Source organism: Furipterus horrens, unplaced genomic scaffold (genome assembly GCF_987537825.1).
Source record: "Furipterus horrens unplaced genomic scaffold, mFurHor1.1.pri manual_scaffold_4, whole genome shotgun sequence".
Classification (NCBI taxonomy): Eukaryota; Metazoa; Chordata; class Mammalia; order Chiroptera; family Furipteridae; genus Furipterus; species Furipterus horrens.
In genome coordinates, this window is record NW_028327174.1 from 74,779,507 (window position 1) to 74,801,579 (window position 22,073).

General features: G+C 39.1%; 1 long non-coding RNA gene across 1 annotated transcript in view; it reads left to right on the forward strand.

Annotated features, from left to right (window-relative positions):
- The window catches only part of LOC150012231 (uncharacterized), a 37,320-nt gene extending 21,749 nt beyond the window's left edge, over positions 1–15,571 (forward strand). The window contains exons 2-3 of the long non-coding RNA XR_016510723.1: positions 9,967–10,078; positions 15,511–15,571. This is a non-coding gene — a long non-coding RNA (uncharacterized LOC150012231). The remainder of the gene's footprint in view (positions 1–9,966; positions 10,079–15,510) is intronic.
- The last annotated feature ends 6,502 nt before the right edge of the window (positions 15,572–22,073 follow it).

Consider the following 22,073-nt stretch of genomic DNA (forward strand, 5'->3'; position numbering starts at 1 on the left):
GTGTTCTTCAATTCAGAGATCGTATTTTTCATTTCCTCCTGGCTCTTATTGATAGCTTCTATGTCCTTTTTCATGCTCACGTAATTTTCTGTGAGTTCCTTGTAGTTTTTCTGGAGTTCTTTGAAGTTTCCGCTGAGCTCATTCAGCTTCTCCATAATCCATGTTTTGAATTCCATATCTGATAGTTCGCTCCCCTCTATTTCATTTAGCACTCTTTCTGGGGATTCTACCTTTCCTTTTGATGGGAGGTTGTTTCTCTGTCTCCCCATTTTTTTGACTCCTATTGTTTGTTGGTGCTTCTTGGAATGATCTGCACTTCCTGGATCTGCCTCTGGTGGCGTCAGATCATGTACCAGTCTGGCCCTAGGCAGCCTGTTGGAGACTTCCAGGGATCTACTGCTGTTGTCTGTCTTCTTTGATTGTTAATCTATTCAATCTGTGATTAGCTGTCAGGCTTAAGAACTGTGGGTGTGGCAGCTTAATTCCTGTAGGCAGGGCTTTTGCTTCCCCTCAGGCTGACGCCACTTGGAGGGGAATGGTCTACCCGCAGTACTGGGGATGAGTCAGCACTGGGACCCAGTCAGCTGCTCCTCCAGTTCTCCCCTCAAAGCCACCGTGCCAAATTCTCCCCAAGTGTCTCCAGTCCTCTCTGCCTTCCCTCTGCTTGAGCCCAGGGTAAGTGGTGGCCAAAATATTTTCGTATGTGATCCACTTAAGAGCTCTTTTTCTCCTGCTGTTTCTCTCCGGCTAGCAAGAAAGCCTGTGGCTTTTCGCTTTTCACAGCTGATACTATTTTACTTTCCACTCTGTCACTGTAGGCTGGGAAGCCCAGCTGGGGGTTTAGACCCTGCCCTTCTCAGGGGGAATCCCCGGCTGCTGAGCTGTTTCTCAGTCCCTTCAGCAGCCACCCGTGTGAGCCCAGCCAGCCCTTCCGCGTCTCCACACTCCCTACCGGTCACGTTGTGATGTAGCGGCCTTTTCTGTCTCTCCGTGGTTATAAGACTTCTTTCCAGCTAGTGTTCCGTTGGTTATTCCAGATGATTTCTCCAAAATTAAGTTGTAAATCCAGACTGGTCCTGGGAGGAGGTTATTGTCGCTTCCACTTACTCCTCCGCCATCTTGGATCTCCTACAGGCAAATTTTACAAAACATTTACGGAAGAACTAATGCCTATCCTTAAACATTCCAAAAAATCCAGGAAGAAGGAAGATTCCCAAACTCTTTCTATGAAGCCAGTATTGCCCTAATTCCGAAACCAGGTAAAGGGACAACAAGAAAGAAAACTACAGGCCAATATTGCTAATGAACATAGATGCTAAAATACTGAACACATTACAAAGTCCTATATCACGATCAAGTGGGACTTATCCCAGGGATTCAAGGATGGTTTAATATTCACAAATCAATAAGTGTAATACACCACATAAACAGAATGAAAGACAAAAATCACATGATCATATCCAGAGATGCCGAAAAAGCATCTGATAAAGTACAGCACACATTTATGGTGAAAACACTCAGCAAAATGGGAATAGAGGGAGCATACCTCCACATAATAAAGGCCATATACAAAAAACCTGAAGTCAACATCATACTCAATGGGCAAAAACTGAGCATTCCCCCTAAGATCAGGAACAATAAAAGAATGTCCACTCTCTCCACTCCTATTCAACATAGTCTTGGAAGTTCTAACCACAGCAATTAGACAAGAAAGAGAAATAAAAGGCATCCAAATTGGAAAAGAGGAAGTAAAACTGCCATTATTTGTAGATGACATGATAGTGTACATAGAAAACCCTATAGACTCCACAGAAAAACTTCTTGACATAAGTGAGTTCTGCAAAATAGAGTACAAAGTCAATATTCATAGATCAGAGGCATTTCTGTACACGAACAATAAGATCTCAGAGATAGAAACTAGAAAAAATTCCATTTACTATAGCAACAAGAAAAATTAAGTATCTAGGAATAAACCAAGGAGGTAACAGACTTGTACTTGGAAAACTATATGACACTGAAGAAAGAAATTAAGGAAGATACAAATAAATGGAAGCATATACCATGTTAATGGATGGGAAGAATCAACATCATTAAAATGTCCATACTACCCATAGCAATTTATAGATTCCACACAATCCCTATTAAAATATCAGTGACATATTTCACAGACCTAGAACAAATACTTCAAAAATTTAAATGGAAATAAACAAGCAAGAAACCCAAATAGCCATAGCAATCTTGAGACAGAAGAACACAGTGAGAGGAATCACAATACCTGATTTCAAACTATACTACAAAGCCACTGTAATCAAAACAGTCTGGTACTGGCATAAGACCAGACATATAGATCAATGGAACAGAAGAGAGAGCCCAGAAATAAACCCAGGTCTATATGGTGAAGTAATATTTGACAAAAGGGAAAGGAACATGAAATGAAAAGAGTCTGTTCAACAAATGGTGCTGAGAGAACTGGAGAGAGATATGCAAAAAATGAAATGACCACCAACTTACACCATACACCATAATAAATTTAAGATGGATAAAAGGCTTAAATGTAGGCCGTGACACCATAAAAGACCTCGAGAAAACATAGGCAGGACAATTTCAGATATCACATGTACAATATTTTTGCTGATATCACCTAAGTCAAGGGAAATAAAGGAAAGAATAAACAAATGGGATTACATCAAACTAAAATGTTTTTGCTCAGCAAAAGAAAACATTAGCAAGATGACAAGGGAACCAATCATATGGGAAAACATATTTGCCAATGATACCTCAGACAAGGGCTTGATCTCCAAAATATATAAAGAACTTACATGTCTCAACACCAAGAAGACAGACAACCCAATTAAAAAAATGGGCAAAGGACCTGAACCAACACTTTTCCAAGGAGGACATACAGAGGTTCCATAGGCATATGAAAGGATCTTCAACATCACCACTCATAAGAGAGATGAAATGAAAACCACAATGAGATACCACTTTACACAAGTCAGAATGGCCACCAACAAATCAATGAACAACAAGTGCTGGCAACGATGCAGAGAAAAGGGAACCCAAGTGCACTTCTGGTAGGAATGGAGACTGCTGTGGTCGCTGTGGAAAACAGCATGGGATTTCCTGAAAAGCTAAAAATGGAACTGCCTTTTGATCCACTAATTCTATCCTAGGATTATACCCAAAGAATCTTGAAACAGCAATTCAAAAAAACCCTAGGCATCCCTATGTTCATAGCAATGCTATTTACAATAGCCAAGTGTTGGAAACAGGCTAAGTGCCCATCTGTAGATGAGTGGGTCAAGAAACTGTGGTACAGGGACTTCCGGCCAAGATGGAGGCATAGACAGATGCGCTGCATCTCCCTCCACAACTAAGAAGGAATACAATTACCTCAAAACTAGAAACAACCAGAAGTTCCAAAAAATCAAACTCCATGGAAGTCCAACAAACAAAGATATAGAGAAGAAATACTTATCCAGACAGGTAGAAGGGGTGGAGCCAGGACAGAGAGGATACAGTGTGGTGGCAACAGCAGCGGTGGCATCAGCAGGTCAGCAGAAAGTGCAGTCACACCTTTTAAAAAGTCAGGAGGCACACCTGGGGAGTGTTCCCAGCTCCTCATTGGATCTCGAAGCTCATGGTCCCAGCACCGGGGGAAATCAAGCCTCATTGCTTCTGACTGTGCAGACCAGTGGGGGTTGGGGTGGAGGCAGAAACTGTCAGTTTCTCAGCAGTGTCCACTTGTTTAAAGGGCCCCCACAGTCCTAGAACATCCGCAGACCCACCCACCCTGGGAATGACAGCCAGGGCAGTAGCGAGAGGGGCGCCAGTGAGGTGCAGAAATGGGAGAGGTGCCTGGAAAAGGGGCAAGTGCTGGGCTGGCAGCATTGTTCCCTCTCGGACCCCTCACCCACATACAGCGCCACAACGTGGTGAAACAGGTTGACCTGGACTGAAGAACCCCTAAGGCTCCGCCCCTTACAGCATAAGAGGAGCAACAGCTCCAGCTGAGATGCAGAGGCGAACAAACATAGGAGCCTGCCAGAATGTGGAGACAGAGAAGTATGGCCCAAAAGGGGAAACGGATCAAGGTTCCAGTGGGAGAACTAAGCGACAAGGACATAGCCAACCTAACAGATGAGGAGATAGACAACCTAACAGATGTAGAATTCAAAACACTGGTAATAAAGATGCTCACAGGTTTGACAAATATGCTTGAGTACGGCAAACGCATAAGAGAAATGAAGGCTATGCTAAGTGAAACGAAGGAAAATCCACACAAAACCAATGGTGAAAGGAAGAAAACTGGGGTTCAAATCAATGACTTGGAACAGAAGGAAGAAAAAAAACTGTCAACCGGTGCCTAATGAAGAAGCAAGAATTTTTAAAAAATGAGGAAAACTTCCCAAATTTTGCGAAGGAGATGGACATACAGGTTCGGGAAGTACAGAGGGTACCAGGCGAGCTGGACCCAGAGGGGACCACACCGGGACACATCACAACTGAGATGCCTAAGGTGAACGGTAAAGACAGAGTCCTGGGGGCAGCAAGAGAGAGGTGGAGAGTTGCCTACAGGGGGCTGTCTATAGGACTATCAGCTGATTTCTCAGAATACACTTTGCAGGTAGGAAGGGACTAGTAAGCAGTATTCGATGTGTTGAAAGGCAACCTGCAACCAGGATTACCCTGTCCAGTAAAGCTATCATTTGAAATGCAAGGGGAGATGAAGTGCTTCCCAGACAAGGTGAAGCTAAAGGAGCTCATCATCACCAAGCCATTATTATATGAAAAGTCAAAGTGACTTAAGAAAATGAAGATCAAAACTATGAACACTAAAATGACAACAAACTCACAACTATCAACAACTGAATCTAAAAAATAAAAACAAAATCCAACTAAGCAAATCAGAATTGGAACAGAATCATAGGTATTGGGATCATTTGGAATGTTATCAGCTGGGAGTGGGGAGGGAGAGAAATGGGGAAATGGTGCAGGGACTAAGAAGCATAACTGGTTGGTACAAAATAGACAGGGGGTTGTTAAGAATAATATAGGAACGGGTGAAGCCAAAAGACATATATGCATGACCCATGGCCATGAACTTAGGGGGGGGTGGGATTGCTGGAGGGAAGAAGGATACTGGGCAGAGGGGAGCAAAGGGAAAAAAATTGGGATAACTGTTACAACATAATCAATAAAATATACCTAAAAAAAAAACTGTGGTACGTTTTCACAATGGAATGTTTTGCAGCAGAAAGAAAGAAGGAACTCCTGCCATTTGCGACAACATGGATGGAACTAGAGAGAATTATGCTTAGTGAAATAAGCCAGGCAATGAAAGAAAAATAGCTTATGCTATCACCTAACACAGGAAACTAATGAACAACACAAACAAATGAGAAAAATTAAAACAGAGGCATATCAACAAGGAGTAGACTAACAATGACTAGGGGGGCTGGGGCCGGGGCAGAGAGAGTGAAGGGGGGGTAAGTCGGGGAAGGGTAGAGTCAAAAAACTAGTATAAATGACCCATGTACATGGACAACAGGGTGGGAACTGACATGGGAGAAAGGGTGGGCTGTGGGCAGAGCAATGTGGGAAAAATGGAACAACTGTAATAGAAAAACAATAAATACATTTTTAAAAAGACATGAATCTATACAAACAGTAAGCAAATTTTAGAAAATTTCATTGTTGTTTTTATTTTTCCACTACCATGTCAAGGCTAATTATGAAGAGATATTACCAGGCAAGTAGAGAGGTTATTAAAGACGTAAAATTTAATGAAGTATGAGAGTCTTGATTAAATGGCACTCTTTACTAACATTGGTCAACCAGAATATGCATGCTTTTACACCAAGACAGAGAATTTTCTTGGTACCTCGCTCATGTATTCTTTCTGTGGTGCACAGAAAATTATGGCTAAATTTGCACTTAATGAATTTCTTGTTTCCGAAGTCTCTAATTCCCATTCTTGCCATAAGACACACTTTACTCCTCAGTGTCCCAATCCTATTTAGTTTCTGTTGTGATCATGTAGCCTAAAATAGATGGCACAGGGAACATTAAAATTGTAAATAGATAAATCCATTGGGAAAGGAATAAAGGAAATTATGATAATGTGGTCTCAATCAGAGCAAAAAAATGTGACTGAAAAAATAACAAATGTGTTTTTTGAAGCAAAAAACAAAATGAAGCCAAACATTAAACAAAAAAAGATGAAAATAGTTCTGAAATACCAAGTCATCTTTTTTAAAGTATATTTTACTGATTATATTGTTAGAATAGTTCCAATTTTTTCCCTTTTGCTCCCCTCTGCCCAGCACGCCCCTCCTTCCCTAGCAATCCCAACCCCCAAGTTCATGCCCGTTCGTCGTACATACAAATTCTCTGGCTTCACCCATTCCCATATTAATCTTTTTAAAAAAATTAACTTTTTATAACAATGAAAAATAACAATGCCCCCCTCTCAGGCTTAAGACTCTTTAGAATCTTATAAAGGACAATGGGTGCCAAGTCATCTTTTAAAGGTACCACACAACCAAGGAATGAGTTAAATCTTTGTAGCATGAGACATAGAGATGCTAGATTAAAAGTGTTTGGGAAATGAGATAAAGGGAGAAAAAGGACAATTGACCTGATCTTTCTTTTAATCCAGTTGAGTCTGCTACCAAGGTAATATACACTGTCTAAAACCTGAAAGTGTGATATATCAACCCAGTAGGACTAGGTGGAGACATTCAGCCCATTCCTCGAACCTGAGGAGCACACAACATAGGAGAGAAAATAACAGTCTTATTCCTGCAAAACCTAGAGTATATCTACATCCAGTATATACGTAGAGTCTTAACATTCATGAACTGAAATGTAAAACCCATTTCTTATGTTAGCCAGACGTCTCTCTCAAGTAACTTTGGGATATGAACATATACACCATTTATGTTGTCTAGGATTCTGACCATGAAGAGAGAATGCTTGTTTGGTAGGAGGTGAGGTAGACAGGAAAAGAAATTAGCTGAACTATTAACGATAGGATCACAGTCTGGAACAAAGATAACTAATCTGGATTCATATTCTACTTATTTCTTCCAGAATAAGTTTACTTTTTTCTACATGCAGCCACTGGATGTAGCTATTAAAAACGTGCAGTTTTTAAGTATTGGAATTTAGTACTTCTAGTGTTCTAGAAGTATATTTAGAATAAAGATGTCTGTTAGGTGGATATTATATTCCTCTCACACAAAAACATTTATTGGAAGACAATATTAGAGAAGTAATTGATTCTCTTCCTTCACCTCCTCTCTTCCTTTTTCTTCATCGAATACTTAAAACTAATTTTAAGCTAACATCTATTATCTCCTTTCTTCAACTATGAAACTATTATAAAATAAAGTTTGAGGAATATTTTAGGAAATGAAAGAAATATGTACATAAAGCTACAGTTTTGGTGAATACACAATTATTTGTCATTAAAAGGATTAATTTATAGTTAAGGTTGTTGTCTTTTCCCTTATACTTAGAATAGGATCTTAATCTTAAACATTACATAGAGATTTAACTAAAACTTGAAGAAATGTGTTACTGGTAATTGAATTCTTGCCACAGTTACCTATGCAAACCAGTGTTAATGAAGCTCCAGTTCAAAATGGATGGGTTTGGGGAATTAAGATAGCTATTTATTTTCTTACCTGAGATGCCATGATAATCTCAATAAAATAAAGAACCCAATTAAGAGAGTTCTCATTTGTAGCTATTGGCCAAGTTTACACAAACTGCTGGGATTTCTAAGCAAAATAAATCAGAGGTTCAAAGGCCTTTAATCAAGGCCAGTGAGTGAGAAAGGGAATGTTGTAGTACTTTGGGTTGGAGGGCGCGGAAGTAATTCCAGCAGATAGAATGAAAGAGGGTCTGAGGGCTGCGGCTGGCTCAGGCAGGATCAGCACTGAGTAGTGCAAGCACCTTCCTTTTATTGGGTTTTGCAGATATGCTAATTAACAGGGAGGGTCCAGGAATGAGCTCACAGGCACATCCTGGGAATGATAACAGTGTACTTGAAATTTACAACAGAGGAAGTTCAAAAGGTCAACTGAAGAGAACACTTCCTGACAAACAAGTCTATATAGCATTCATAGACAGAAAAACAGAAATCCAATCACTTATCCTTTTAAGGCTAAGGAACGGATCCACTGTTCAGAAAGCAATCAAGGTTAAACACCATTTGTGCTTAGTCTTGTTTGACTTCCTTATCAATATCAGGGAAGATGGAGTACTCAGCAAGATTCTTTGTAAGTCACAGGATGTCTTTAAGATCCTGAGGCCTGAGCAGTCAGAGACTGTGGGCACCAGAGAGTTCAGCTCTCTACTCGGATCATTAAACACCTGGACCGAGAGGCATGTAAACATACCTCAAATCAGAAGTCTTGATTTCCAGCATCAAGGGAAATACTGTACTTCTTTGCATTTTGACAACCTTTCACCTGTGAAGCAGAGAATGGACTTGCTTCTCCGGAAGCGAGGTTCTGCTCCACCCTGCCTAGCTTGCTGTCCCTGCACCCACCCGTTGAACCTCGCAGTTTGGTACCTCTCCCTATTAGCAAGCTATAAATTGCCCTAGAGCTTAGAGACAATCAGGTCAGCACCGCTCTCACAAGGGAAAAGCTTCTTCCCAGCAGAATCGTTCTGGGGAAAGAGGGGAAGGAGGAGGGACCCCACGCTTAGTTGTCGCTGTGCTGGCAAGTGCTTGGAGATGGAGCAGGGGCTGAGGTCGGGGGAGAGGAGAAGGGGAGGCTGTCAGAAACTGCATCCCAAACAACGTGGCGTTTGACCCACGTCTACAAACTTATTAGTCGCTGCAGTGCAAACTCCCAGCGAGCTCCCTGCTGCCTGGCAGCCTCCGCTGCTGGGAGGAGTCGTGCTCTCCGGCACCACCTATGGGACGCAGTCCCCTCTGCATCTCTGGTCCACAGCACCCTTCACGAAAAGTCTCCAGGCATCTAGCAAGGCTCAGGTTCATTTACCCTCGCCCCCAGCCCCGAACCCCGACAGAATGATGTTATTAACCTCCAGTAGCCCAGAGGGCCAACTCCCTGTGGCTTTATTTGTGGACACTCGTATGGAATCCTTTCACATCCCGCCCTGCTCTGCTTTCACAACAACGTTGGGTCAAACGGCCAAAGACAAACTTCTGCCTCTTCTTCCCTAATCTCACCTTTTCAGAAACACAGTCTGAAAACCGACACACGTCAGAACTCCTAGGGCGCTGTTGCAGTCTGGGCATGCTCAGTTTCAGGGCAGGTTTTGATTGAAAGTAAAGAAAAAAAAGAAAAAAAATAGCTTTGTATTATGTTGTCTCCTCCCGTGCAGAGGGCTTGCTGAACAGGTTGCGGGCATCCCTGCGCGTACCCAAAGGGCTTATGGGATGCCCTTGATTGCGTCTCCTTGGGATCTGTCCCCCTCCTAGGTAGCCCCTCCCCCAACCCTCCTCAACCCGCCTCTTCAGGTCCCCGTCCGCTAAGGGGATGGAGAGACACTAACAAAACTGGGATGGGCGATGTTGGCTGAGCGGATCCACCTATTATTAGTGCGCCCGGATTGGCTCCCTGGCACAGTGTACCCGAGGTGGAACCAATCAGGTGGCTGGGGCTGGGAGATGATGGGCGGCCGCCTCCTCACTGGAGGGATTCCTGGAGAAGCTGCAGTGTTGGGGATGCTCTAGACCGACCATACCGCCCCCCCCCCCCTCGTGTCTTTCCACATCCTTCTCCTGCAGCGGCTGCAGCCAGCAGTACTTAGTGGCAACTTGAGGCTGCAGCCCGGCAAGGCTCCCAGGGCGGTGCTTAGCCGAGAAGGGGGCTCAGCTCCCCGAAGGGGTGTGTGTAGGGTGGGCGCGGCCAGCTGGGACCAGCTGGTGGCCCTGGAAAACCTCCCACACGCCGACACCCACACACCCATTTTGTGTTGCAGGCTGCCCCTCCAAGAACAGAGGCAGCGAGAGGACGTTTGAGCCTTCGAATGGGTCCACACAGGGAGAGCACTCCAGACGGAAACCGGCACCACCTTCTGATCTTCCCTGCAGGTAGGGCAGTGGGACTGGCTGTGCGGCCACCTTGGTCGTGCCTATTTGCTTGAACCCCCCCCTCCAAGATTTTGTTCTTGGTACCTTTGGGTGTTGATGGTGGACAGTGCGACCTAGGGAGGGAGCCCTGGGGTCCTCTTGTGAGAAATACAATGAGACCACATGTGTATCTCCTAGCAAAGCACTTCACACAGCGCCCGTGACTTAGAGCGTGGAGTTGGTGTTGGGCATCCCCTATCTTCTTGCTCCCTCTTTCCTTATCTCATTCTCTCTCCTCCATCCCCCATCCCAATCTCAATCTCTCACCTCCACTGCCCCTCTCTCAGTCTCTTTTTCATCTTCACCCTCCTGCCATCCTAAGCACGCACAGGGTTTCTTTCTCCTCCTGGAGAGGACTGCCTGTTCTCAGAGGAAAGAAGTGGGTAGTGAAGGTAGGAGAGAGATTTCTTTTTGCGGGGGCAGAGGGGGCAAGATAGAATACAGTCTTTGTGAAAATTCAAGTACACGAAGCAATTAAACTGAATAAAACGAGTAGACCAGCCCTGCAGCCCTGGCAGTCAGAGGGAGGAAGCATCAAGTTTGACTCGGCCTCCCCTTTGCAGGAGGCTGTGTCTCTCACTTGATTCGTTCCAATGGAACAAAATAGAGCAGTGATCCAATGCACATTCAGCTGCTTAATTGCTGTTGTTTTTAAGTGCTAACTATCTGACTTTTCCTGTTACTATCTGTCCGGTAGGGCTAGCTGGTATTTGCCCATCTGTAGTAATGCCTGAACTTTGAGGTGTTTCTTGGTTAAAAAAAGATAATTAAAAACAGATTATTACTTTCCTGAGATTCTCTGGTATGGCCTTTATATTGGGGGGGGGCAAAAAATGTAGTTTCTAACACTTGTAAGTGATCTGGAGGCTTGGGTTTCTGCTTTGAGAAAGCTAATCTAGTTAATTTTGCATAAATGCTGATTTTCACTTTTTCGAATATTAACCCGTTTTGAAATCAAGCAACCATTTAAGTTTTCTGTTAAAGCTACATTTCTGTATGAACTGCCATTTCATTCTACCTTTCTACTATCTGTTTGCATTTTATTGTCTGAATATCAAATTCATGCATGCCTTATTTCCTTATAATAATAATAATATTTAATAGATGTAAACATGATGTTTATAAAATTTCAGTGTTCCAGTTAAAAGGCATATGGAAGCTCAGTTGGCCAAGAATCCTCTTGTACTGGAACAAAGTTTAGAAAGTAATGGTAGGAAGATAGCCTCAATTTAAAAAATTTTAAAAGGGAAATGTTTTAGTCTCAAGAAAAAAAGATATCAAAATAACTGTGTGCCTTGACTGCCTGCATAATAGGTCAATTAAAAGGTGACTTGTTGAACGGACGTTGGTGGCAGCTTCTAATTCCATCATCAATGATATAAGCTTTCCTTTCCTGTCATGGATCAGAGACAGCTAAGTGATTTCTGTCAGATGAGAGGAGGTAGAAATGCCTAGTTGAATGTAATAGGAAAGTTTTCCAAGTGGGTCCTACATGAGTGCAGAGAAGGCAGCAGATGCTAGTGTCCAGATAAATCCTTTCCTTTGATTTATCAGGGGAAATGTCAAGTCTTACATTTTTTTCCTACACTTCCACTTGGGATAAGAAAAAGGAAACTTCTTTCTCAGCTCTGCCTGATCTTCCACACTAATCTGTGCATCTGAGAAGGTGTTTATTTTCACCACCTATCTTAGTATATAAGTTTATACACCAACTTACTTCACTTGCCGTCAATGTAATGAATATTATTTTCTAAACAATTTTTCATTTGAGATGCTTATCTCTTCTAAGTAGAATTTCCTAGAGTCACAAAAACAATATTCTTTCTAGGGCTTTGACAAATGCCTCTTTTTCCTTTTTAATGTAGTATTTCTGTTGCAAGCTAACTAATTATTAGAGGTGCCACCTTTTGGTTACAAGGACGAAAGGACAATCACTTCGTTGCCTCATGAGTATACGACTGAATTAAAAAGTTTAGACATGAAGAGAGGTATAAAAAAGAAACTTTTCTATGTGAGCGAAAGAAGATTTTGTTTGCTTACTTCTCCACTTTAGGAAAGGTACAAGTTTAGGTTTCTGGGTTTGTGACATTTATTTTTATGACTCTTTACAAATATTAATTATAGCAATAACATGTCAAAGGGATGCATCTGAGTATTTAGTTTTTAACACACTTCGGAAAAATTAAGTCTTTATAGATACTGGAAGTCAGAACTAATTCCAATATGTAGTGAGTGGATTGAGGAGAGACTTTAAATTATTACTTATCATGCCACAAAATGTTCTGCTATAACAATTTCATACAATCTCCATCTTTTCTCTGTTTTAAATAATATTTTTAAAATCTTATTACCATTTCAGAGCAAATTTGATAATTAGATTTTAAGATACATTTATCAAAAATATTACTAATATACAGGAGATATCCTAAAATACGAATTCCAGAAAATACTATCCAATGAAGAATTGTTCGAGACTAGTTTTGAATTTCATTTCATAATGAAGAATATTTGTTATTCTCTCAGGTCAACTTATCAGATAGCTCTAATCAAGAAATATGAAGATGAATAACATGGTGTCTGTATGATAAGATATGCATATGAGATGGTGCTAACAGTATATAGTAGCTTGTCTTAATTACATTTGCAAAATGAACTGGAGATTAATAGATGCAGAATGTGTTAGAGATGTAATTTAAACTTCCCATTAGCCTGATGACACCATGGACATAATATCAACTCATCTCTTTTTAGGTCAGTATATTAAATGAGTTTAGAGTGAATTATCCAAACAGGATTTTAGAGCCATCTGATTTTCAAGAGTGCACATTTAAGAATGGACATTTCTATGAGCCTGTAATACTGGTAGTTCTTATGAGTTCCAGTTTGTGGACCAGCCAGAAAGAGATATCATTAATTCCAAATTAAAACATAATATTTCTTTTCCTAACAGTAGTGATTAAATCATTTGGGGGTGGGAAAGTAGTTTGATTACATAGTGGAGCAACTTTTGTCCAATGTTACAATAAAACAAGACCAAAGTTAGACTCTCTGCCATTCAGTAATGTTGGTGTGGGCCTTGCAAACATTTTGCTAAACAAATAATGCTTTTTAAAACTAAATATCTAATCCACCTGTGATTGAGAAAAAAATTAATGATTTGCATGTCATAAATAGATCTGTGTCTAAAGTTGAAGATGTTTTGTATTACTTTCTAGCTGAATTTATTATCCATAGAAATTCACCAAAGCTGTTTAAACAGGGATTAAGTATGTGGCAGTCTAAATGAATAAATTATTTTTCAACTAAGATTTAAGGAACTATACATATGTGGGAATATATGTATATATATATAATATGTTAAAATTCTGAAATTTTTCTAAAAGGATTCTAGACTCCTGGACAGTAGTCTGCTGAAACTAAGGGGTACTTCTATTAAAAAATGTAAAAGAAAGATGATTGTGTCTTGGGGTTAATTTTAATAGTTTTTGGTTGAAAGGCTAGGGATAACCAGAGGCAAAATTAATGAGTGTCTAGTTCTTTCCCTTTAAAGAGCCCTTCTATGGCTTTAGGAAGAAGTAATTTTTATTTGAATCGTGTATGAAAAAAACCTCTCGGTAACAGAAGATGCACTTTTATATAGAAGTAACAAATAAGATGAAATCATGTTTTTACATGATTTGGACATAATAGAGACATAAAGTTTCTGTCTCTCTAAAGCTTTTATCAGGTGTTAGTTTCAGTGTTTTCACAAGGGCAAACTTCTTAATCTTTTACATAATTGAATGATATGATTATCATTGTTTTTTCGGATAAGAAGGTATAGATTGGTGTCTTTAATAATTCCTCTAGGAATGATTATATTTTTTCATAATATTTTGGTAAACTTTCTTGAAACTCCTTCATTAAGTGTGGCCATTTTGTAAAAGCAGAAATTTAATCCTTCCAACTTGAAGAAAACAAGTTTTCTTTCAACTTCTCTGTTATTTCAAGAGAGTTCTTGAAAGCTACTTTTATATTGACTCTAAGACAAACTGAGGTAGCAGGGTATATGAACATCATTCTAGTCATATGTGATAGTAATAGAAAAATAAATTTATTTTAAAATATATTGTCAATATATTCATGCTATCTATTGCAAGTAAGACATGTGTTTGCTTTCTTGTATGTTTGAATAAAAATATAACCTTTTCTGTATTATTTAAAGCTAAAACATTTAAAGTGTACAGTGAAGAATACTGCTATGTTGTGAAAAGAGTTAGCAACCAGAGATGCTATTTCTGTTGTATTAGATATCATTTTAGAAGTCCTATTGCAAAGAAATATTCTTTTAAAGTATGTTTCCTCAAATTATAAACAATATTTAAGAGAGTTTAAAAAAATTAAAACCTAATTTAGAATAAAGAACACATTTCTGATAGTGTTAGAAATCATTTCCTGCCATGTCTTTGAAAAAAACGAAGCAGAGTTTTCTAAATTTTCTGTAATTTTTATAATTTTAATATTTAGTTAACCACAAGGTCTAATAGTTTACAACTAGTTCTGAGTCTCTCTGAGTTTGTTTCACCTCTACAAGTACACTCAATGCTTGGAAGGGATGTGGCATATTGGTTTCCATTATTTGCCAGTTATACAGATGAGGAGAGGCCAAAGTTCATGTTTTCTGGTTACTGCCATTGTGGAGATACAAAGAAAATATCTGGTAAAATTTCTATATCCATCTCACATATAGTATGATGAACATAAGGAGTCATTTTGTTAAAGAGGAGTTCTGGAAAATTGTAAAGCAGATGAAGATAATAAACACTTCTATTTCTTAGTTATTTGTACAGAATGAGAGCTGGAAAATTTTCATGTAGAATAAGAATGGCTTTTTTCAGCTAGTATAAAAATCTGGTACAACTCTTTGGTTAAGATATAACTTCCTAAATTTCCTAACAGCCTGTCAAACAATATTTCATCATACATACAACCCTGCTGCAGAACCCCAAATATTGTGCCTAAGACAGCTAAGTGTCTCCCTCAGGAATTAATTTTTGGTTGAAATATCCAGTTAATCAAATCTAGGTATGCTACTGAAATTTGGTGTTACCTTATCCCAGTGAATCTGCTTTTCTATTTGTGAAATGTAACTTTGCTTACAATTTTAATGTGCTTAGAGTTCATATAATTATTATTTTTTGCCAAAGGGTATTATATTAAAGTAAAAGGAGTTATGTGTTGTTTTCTGTAATAGATAAATGTATTTTTTCCCCTTTTTTCTAAGTAATTCAAAGATGAAGATAAAATGCACAGAGAACACAAATAGAATCAGAGGGTTATTTGAACGTGAGGCATTCTTATACTGCAGTTGCTTAAATGAGACATATTATCTCTTGTTCTCTTCTCACTCCCAGATTTCAACCATCTTTTCAGTCACATGGCAACAGAGGGAAATTAAGGAAGACCCACCTCACGCCTCTGTTGAGAGTTGCCTGGGTGTGGCCTCCACGGGGCAGCCTTCTGTTTAGCTTGAGGCCCATTTCCTTTTTGGGCCAGCGTCCTTGCTTATCACCCTAGGCCTCACTCCAGCTTGGAAGCAGGTAATTGGGTTTCCTAATTGCTGCAATTGAGAGTCATTGGCATATTTTCATCTTCAAGAAGGCAAAAAGCACCTGAAAATAGTCAGACAAAATGTATGCAACTACACCAAACTTAGTCCTAATTCTTACAAAATGGGATGTTGAATCTTACACACGTTTCAGGATAATTAATTGTTGAAGTAACTTTACCTCCATGAAAAATTTTTTGATTACTCACAAATGAGCCAAGAAAACTTTTGACAGTTCAGCCATGAATCAGTATAACATTTTTGCTTTTTTTAAACTAATTTACAGCAGTGGATAAAACTGAAATAATCATTAAAGAGAATTTCAAATCCTTGGATTGGCTTAAGTATCTTCCCAAGTCTACCCGTGTCTTGTTATGAAGACCCTTAAACACTCACATCCCTCATCCTCAGCATCACAGGTCATTGAGAACTGGTTTGGTTTTGTATGGAATCTCTGGATATCATCGTGCAGCATCACGTAAGGTTGCTTTTAGGATGGATTACTAACAATGTTTTCAAACATAACTTTACGTGAGAGTTACTGTATGTATAAAGAACAATGCAGCATCACAGCAGCAGGCTGCATGTGCTAAAATGTCAATTTAGAATTATTTTCTCTTTCTAGAGAAGGAGAAAGAGCTAATTGAGTGTATTTTATCTTCATGATGTCCTGCACCTCAGTGTTCTATGCAGTATAACCAGTGTATAGGTCCTTGTTCACCACCTATTAAATATGGAAATTGTTGATTTAAGAGGATAAAATCATTAACAGTTTTTCTTTTTTTTTTTAGACAAATAATTCAATGGCCTTTGAAACCAGGACAGTGGTATTACAGGTTACTAAGGCCTAGCTGAGCTTTTCTAGCAATCACGCTTTGATTTAGCAAGCTTATTAAGAAGAAAAGTTGACACAACTTCTCAGGAAAAAGACAATGTAGCAAAACATTGACTCTCTTTCCAACTTGGCATATGTGCCAGGTTCTAGTTTACAGACTGGCTTTCTGCCTAATCTGTGGCATTTTCATCAGATTTGAGAAATGAAGAAAGTGTGAACTATTGAGCCTTTTTTCTAGAGTACCAGGATCTCTTCTATAGATAAAACATCACCATCCTATTGTCACCAGTATCCCAAATCCAAGACCACATGTTTTTTATAAAAATATAGCAATATATAAACCCGACCATCATCTGCCTAAAAGTGCTTATAATTTTTCTGTCACTTTACGAAATTTTTGTTAAAATCTTAGATAACAACATGATGTTACAAGAAACACATCCATTTTTAGTGCTTTTATTAAATTATAATTTAAATTTAAAAAGCCAAGCAATGACCTTGAGATACATCTGAGTTTAATAATGCAAGGAAGTGACATTTCAACAAAAAGCTAACCTACTCCTAATTAACCAAAACTGCTCTGCTTTGAAATTGTGATGGTGGTGGTGGTGGTGGGTGATAAACAAAAAAGTCCTTGATATACAAATTTTCAATTATTTTTCCAAGGGAATGATAGATACTTTCTGAAATACTCGTAGATGCCACAAAAGGAGTATTGATGAGAGGAGAGAGCCAACTCCTTCAGGAAAAAGTGGAGGAGCCAAGTTCTGTTATGCCTTTGAGAATCTGTTTCATCATTCATATCTTGGATGTAAAGCAAGAGTGTTTTCTCTTGACTCCTGGACTTTTAGACCTGTACACATCGAAGCATATTACTACTCACTGCCAGAACAGACTTGTTCAGCTCTCTCACTGAAAAAGTAATATAGTAATTTTCTTGCATTCCTTCCTTTCCTTGCATTTTTGTCCTTTCCAACCTTCTCCTATTCTTCCTTCCATTGTTTTCCTATTTTAAAGAATATCTTCATGAATTATCTTCCTCTAATCACTAAGTGGGTGCTTGGTACTCCAGGCCTATACTAATAGCAGAACTATTTTAATTTTCATATATCATACCAGCTTGAGTGCTACTGAAGCTTTCCCAATGTATTACTGAAGAGGTTGTTTGTTTTTAATGTGCAAAACCACAGTGGTGTGAGTACAGAAGGCAACAATAGCAGGAAAACGCCAGGTGAGACAGATAGAAAGGTAACTTAGCAGCCCCCGGAAAGCACTGAGCGCTCTGTGGGTGACGTGAAGAAGATGTGCAGTCACGCCACAGAGATCCCCAGAGGCTAGGGGATTTTAGGGTCAGTTACCTTGAGATGCAGGGATGAATGTGAAGTAAAAATAGGAGTAATTGGATTTTTAAGAAAACAGTTTTTATTTTTTTAATAATTTATTTTTTTGTTTGTTTATTTATTTATTTACTTATTTGTAGAGAGAGGGGAAAGGAGAAAGAGAGGGAAAGAAACATCACTGTGTGGTTGCCTCTCATCCGCGGCCCCAACTGGGGACCTGACGTGCAACCTAGTCATGTGCCCTGACTGGGAATCGAACCAGCGACACTTGGATCACAGGCCGATGCTCAATCCACTGAGCCACAGCAGCCAGGGCCAAGAAAACAGTTTTTAAAAAGCAGTCAGACCCCAAGATTCCCCAACCCAACCCATGAATAACTGGGCATTTCCCTCTTTTCTATCTTAACAAAAGACTGGAGGTTATTCTCTGGGGAGAGAAAAAGAAATGGAATCTGTATGCGAACAGGGTACAACAGTGGACTGACAACAGAGTAATTAGAAGTTTTCATAATGAACATGGAGATTACCAACTTTTCCCCCATTTAGATTCTAGAACCATGGCGATCAGGTGTGAGTCCATCTAATGGGGACCATTACTTACCCTATTTTCCCCATATGTCTTCCATGTACTTAAATACATTTGGGAAGAAATATAGTATTATCAGGGAGAATTTAGCATAATTAAAAAGAGTTTTGGAGTTTGGATTCCTGGGATCTGATACCAACTAAACAATGGCTGTTTGTGTGACTCTGGATGGCTAGATAACTTTCTTAGGCTCATTTTTATTCTTATTAAAATGAATGAAGTAGTTAGACTATTAGGCCTCTGTTGTTTGTAAATGACAGAAAATCATATTAAAGTGGATTTAGAAAAAAGGCTTTCATTGAGAAGTCCATAGGTAGAAATTGTTTTATAGGTCCAAAATCTGTGTGCCCAAAGCTTTCAAAGGCCAAAACTCAAACCATAAGAGTTTGGAGTAAGGAAAGGTTTCTTGATCATGAAGGCACCAAGCAAGAAGATGGGAGACCTAATCCTCAAATCCGTCTCCCCAAAGTAGAGAGTTCAGGTTTCTTTTATGTCATGGGAAGGAGAAATCGGTGCGGCAAGAGGTGATTGACTTCTGCAGGTGTCTGTGCACCAGCAGGGGTCTGAGGAAAATTATGATAGTTGATGAGTTTAGTTATGAGGTTCCTGCAAATATTTTATAAACAGTCATTATTTTTTGTTCATACTTTATCTTCTCAAACTGAGAGCAGAATTTCTGTAATGATTAGTGTGTCTATTTGCAAGGTTAAGCAGAAGCTATAAGCCTGAAGGTCATGGGAACAAATCAGGCTTGAACAGGTTGGAGTCAGAGAGACGGAGCATCTCCCTCTGCCACACTCTGATTCAGGTGTGGCTACATGTAACAGTATTATGTCCCCTTTATGTCTTGGCTTGGCTGCAGTATTTTGCATGCATAGCTTGATACTTCTCTCATTACTGCAACTCACTCAATCCTACATAATTCAAGGTTCAAGTCCAGTGCAGGAGTAGCAAGCTTCTGCAAAGTTCCTAAGAGTCACAGGATTGGATGGGTTACTGAATGCACATTCTTGAACCATTTGCCATGGCCAAAGAAGGATCTAATTGCCTAAGTTCTTACTTACATCTAAGTGCACATACTCTCTACAATTATTTATGCACCCTTTTCCTACTTGCCCCCTTCTTCTATTCCAGACCTTGGCATACTGGCTTCTGGCTCCCAGCTTGATCTCGTCTCTTGCCTTGCCTGACTTTACAGTTGATGCTTTGAAACTATTGTCCCCTCTCCCCATCAAATCTGATATTTCATGCCTTTGCTTGGACCTGGAATCCCATACTCAACCTGGAATACCTCTTCGGTCTTCCTTCATAATTATCATTTCAGGTGTTGTATACTCTGTGAACTTTTCTCAAAACCTTAATAGACTGTGTCCATTCTCTGTGCACTAGGTGAACTTCAGTGTTATAATTTAACATAGTATTTTGAAGACTCTTTTTATGTGTCTTTCTCCCAGAAGCCTATGGTATATTCAAGGATAGGGACTATATTCTATTTAATTCTGTACCCCCAGTTTCAAGAGCAGTTCTTGTCACAAAATACACATCTGTTGTCCTGAAATTCCATTTCATCATGTGCATCCTTGTATTATACTGTGCGCTCCATGTTGTATTGAAACTACTTTTTTGGTGTATGTCTTATTTGACTTTATATTCTTAGCATCTTGCACAGAGCTTGATATGCTGTTGGTACTCAATTGAATCTTTAAGTTTATCTTCTGAAGAGCTTTTTTGGGGAAAAAAAAAAGGGAGGGGAGAAGAAGAAACAAGTAGATGAAGTGTTAACAATTGAGGGTATTGTGGAAGAGGATGTACTATGTGTCACTGTCTTTCAAAACCATACCATTTCAAATATTGCCATTTGCTTCTTGTTTTAAAATTAAGATGCACGCATAATTGACATATAGCTTTGTGTAAGTTTAAGATTTGCAATATGTTGATTTGACTCTAGCTGGTGATCTTTTAAAATGTATTTGACCAAGACACTCGAACCAGAAATTTAAATAGCGTAGTATAATACTAGGGTAGCCATTGGAAATGTACTTCAGAAATTCTGCCTGAAGTATGTTTTGATTGAATCTAAAACAACAAAGAACTCATCTCTGGGTGTAGAAAACTCATAGAGTAAAGCTATAGTCTTCTAAAATTTGGTGTAGTATATATAATTTATATTAATATTTCTGGTAAAAACTACAATTATATATGGATAGACCTTTCCACGTTTCTTAATTTTTTTTCACATTTTTATTTACTTCTTGATACTAATTTTATGAGATCAGGAATGTTGTTTAAAAATCTTATTATACAAATAAAACTATAAAAGCTCAATGAAGTTAGTTGAACATCCAATAATGAAATGGTGACATTGGAACTTTTTAAAATTTTATTTTTCAAGTTTTCAATTTAGTTGGCATGCAATATTATATTAGTTTCAGGCGTACTGCATAACGATTAGACATTCATATACCTTAACAAAATGATCACCCTGAGAAATCTAGTTTCTTATCTAGGCCAAGGATAAGCAAGCTTTTTCCAGAAAGGCTCAGTCAGTAAAAGTTTTAGGCTTCTCAGGGTAAGAGACAAAATCAAAAAATTATGAACATGCTTAGATAAGGAGAGAAAGAATTGCCACAATTTTTTTCAACTATGTAAAAATGTAAAAAAAATTTCCTAACTTAGAGGATCTACAGTTTAGATTTGGTTTATGGCTATAGTTTTCTGCCTCTGTTCTAGGCCATTCTTAGGCCTGACATTTTTTCTGTGTATCAGTTTGCTAGATCTGCTATAACAAACTACCACAAATTGTGGGGATTAAACAACAGAAATGTATTGTCTCAGTTCTGGAGAATACAAGTAGGAAATCCAGGTATGGGCAGATTTGACTCCTGAAGGCAATGAAGGAGAGCCTACCTATTCTAGGCCTCTCTCTGTGGTTTGTAGATGGCTCTTTTCTCTCTCTTCACGTTGTCTTTCTTTGTGTGTGTCTGTGTCCAAAGTTCCCCCTTTTATAAGGTCACCAGTCAGACTGGATCAGCGCATACCCTAATGACTTCACTTTGACTTGATCACCTGTGTATAGACCCCATCTCCAAATAAGGTCCCATTTTGAGATACTGGGGGTTAGGATTCTAACATATGAATTTTGGCTGGGGAAGAGGAGTAGCTAGCATACATTTCAACTATAGCACTCTTATTCTCTCTGTACTACATGTAACTCTGCTGCTATCAGGAGATAAAGTAACAAATATGAGAACTCTGTATCCTTCCTTCTCTCCTACATTTAAAGCCATGTTTTTTCAACAACCCTCCAGCAAAATCGTAGACAAGTAGAACTGAAATGAGGAAAGAGAAAGATGACCCAGTAAGACTTGGCTACTTCAACCCTAAAACACCCAGAAGAAAATGTGGAATATTATCAATCATCTGAATAATTAACATTTTAGTAAGTGGGTAGCAATATTTAGAAAAAAACAAGTTATAAGGAAAGTTATTAATTTCTATCATATCTTTAACAAATACTCTGCTGGTTGAGATGTTTAACTGTGATTTCCTAAATATATCAAAAAAAGATTTACACAAGCCACATCCTCCTGTGTCCAAGCAGCAGAGCA